The sequence below is a fragment of the Primulina eburnea genome, chromosome 1, assembly GCF_022965805.1.
Source record: "Primulina eburnea isolate SZY01 chromosome 1, ASM2296580v1, whole genome shotgun sequence".
Lineage (NCBI taxonomy): Eukaryota > Viridiplantae > Streptophyta > Magnoliopsida > Lamiales > Gesneriaceae > Primulina > Primulina eburnea.
Window position 1 is genome coordinate 48,238,659 of NC_133101.1, and position 3,194 is coordinate 48,241,852.

Here is a 3,194-nt window from a genome sequence, read left to right on the forward strand (position 1 = left end):
CCTTCAGTCTAGTTGAGTGTTAAGAGTTTAGTTAGGCAGTAGGGTAAGTCTTAAGCTGGGTGAGTTTATACAAAATATTTTAAAATCAAATTATTCTAGTGTATCATACCCGCGAGGTATAAGGGGTGACGTAGGAGCAATTGAAGTCTCCGAACACCCATACTTAAATTATGTCTTTTTAATTGTTTGCATTGCCTCTGTTTTAAAACTGATTTGATCGGTTCAGCTGATATCAGTTAACTGAACCGATACAAGCTCAAACTGATAATTGCACTATTTCAGTTTTCTTTACGTTGGATTATTTCGAGTGTCTTCCGGTTGGTGTAAAACCAAACTCGACTTAATTTATCGGTGTTAATATTCTTATAACACGAGCTATTGCAGCTCATTAAGAATATTGTGTTTGAAACACCCTTGTTGGTGTTAAAACCGATCCTATCACAACTACTGACTACTGATTTTCTTGGAGTGCTGAATTTTAATATATTGAGTTAATTTCTTAAGATAACATAATTCCATTACTTAAATGTTTCAACTTTTTATGAGCGTTTTTCTAGTAGTGTATGTATGCAAATTTGTACTATATCAGACATAGCACATACAGTGGGAGTTGTGAATATGTATGAGTAATACAGGAAAACAACATTGGGGGCAAAAAATGGATTCCCAAGTATTTGAGAGATCCTTCAAAATTTCCTCTTTTTGCTTCAAAATTTCGTATTTTTGCTTGCATGAATATGTTGAGGCTAACATTGATGGTGATTGAAATGGTAGAAAGATTACTGCTAGATTGTTTACACTCGGGGTGGTACCACGGCTAGTTTGGTTTTGAAATTTCAAAAGAGAGTTGCACTTTCTAAAACTGAGGCTAAGCATGTTGCAACAGTAGTAGCTAGTAAAGAAACTATCTGATGGCAATTTTTTTTGGAAGAGTTGGGTCACAAATATGAAAATAGTATGTTATATTTTTACAATATGATGGTTATCTATTTGGCAAAGAATCCTCTTTATCATGCTAAGACAAAGTATATACATGTTCGAATTCATTTCATAAGATCAACGTTGTATGATGAAATTCTGCCTCTCGAGAAGATTGAAGGAAGTTGTAATCTAGTTGATATGCTGACGAAGGCTATAACATTTGAGAAACTGAAGTTAATGTGCAACTTCAGTTGGACTTCTACACTAAGGAGTGAGAAGTAGCTACCGCTACAGGTGGAAACGGTCGATGACTGTAGATTAGTCCCCAAGTGGGAAATTGTTAATATATGTGGACCTTAATTATTAATTCAAGAGTATTTTAGCTATTTTACATATATTGATGTAATCTTAGTACTATTTATATGTATTGGTAGTCATCATTGGGTTAACTATTTATATACAAATAGAGACATATAGTGACAAGAAAATAGTTATGAGAGGAGACATTTTCTTGTTAAAATTCTCATTTTTTTTCTTGGTTTCATTATGGTGATAATTTGCAGCTGTGATAAGTGGACGAAGCTCTCGTATCAAGAATAAACCACTATAAATCTTATGTGATCTTGTAATATCTTTCCTCATCTTTTATCGCTTTATTCCTTTATCATTGAAACAAAAAAATTTCCTTTGTGTTCAACAGATAAAAGAAACATAATATATATATCATATATTGTTGAAAAGTAAAGATAAAATTTTACATTTTTTTCGTTCGATCATCGAGTGCTCCTATTGTCCCAACTAGGTCATGGACCTTGCTGGCGAGACATCAGTTTTGTACAACACTCGGAAACTATGCATGCATATATTAGTGGTAAAATTGCATCTTTCATTATATTTATTTTCAAATTGCTAATGTAACACTTCACACGTTCCTTATATAATTATTTTATCACTCTCAATGAGTTATAAGTTACGGATGATCAAACTCAAGTAAATGACGTGCTATTTCATTTTTAAAAAATATCTCTCTAGTCCAATATTTTGGGAGAATCATTTTTTTTTAAGGAGAATCATAATTTTGGCGTGAAATAGTTTTTCTTTTTCTTAATGATATGCCAAAAATCCATCAACTTGTGATTCTTTCGGTTCCCAACGTTACATACTCTTGCACATTAATGGAGAAATCAAAATTGGAAACTTTTAGAACTTGTATAATTATAAATACTTGTACTCCCGTGCATGTTTTCCGTACTAGTACAGTTTGTTTTATGAAACGAAAACAAAAAAAAAAGTTAATGATAAGTTTAAAAAATGAATGTAGCGTTTTCGTAAACAAATAGTCATCAAAACGTCACATATACATCAATTTTATTATTTGACAAAGATGAGTGACATTTTCGTAAATAAAAAAAACACCAAATGACACAAAGTAAATGTTATTTTGGTAAATAAGAAAACATCTCATGGTTAAAAAAAAAAATTAGGAGGTCATATAAAATGACTAATTTACCTAATAGTTTTGGTTTTGTCATAAATGAAATTGGGAAATAATCGTAGTTTCATCTCGAGCTTCACCAATTATTTGGAAAACCGTTAATCTCTAATAAGGTTAGGTAGCACCGTAATAATCTTAGTTGCAAACAGTATGGATGGAGAATATCTATCTATATATATTTTTTCAGAAGCATTTTTTTGTTGGTTTTTAAAAGATGAGGTTAACGTCGTTGGAGGATTTAAAATCCACAAGTGAAGGAAGGCCTTCCGGCACATCACCAACAAGAGGGATGATATGCAACAGATTTGGCTTTATGAGGATGTAAATTATTAATTTTCCAATTCCTACCACTTGAAATATTGTGCAATACACTTACAATTACTCTTCACTAAAATCTATGGGATGGCACCATCAAGAAACCACTTGATCACACGTCTATATTTCCATCCAAGTCGAATGATGGTAAATTTCGAAATATTTTACCTGAAGAAAATACGAAATGAAATTTCCCTTGGAGTGATGCATTTATTAGAGACGTGAATCAGACTTCTTCCAATGCATTATTATGAGGTCGATCGTATTCCATTTTGGGTGCCCACCAAAGGTTTCAACATTGATTGATGTATCACCATAGTTCACCAGTCTTTTTCCATTATACTTTTATATATATAATCTATAATCTCAACACCATCAATATCCAACCTGGGCATCCCTTTCATCCTTTGTTCATCATTTTGGCTAAGAAATTTGAACCCGTGTCGTGCTCACGCACAAGTCT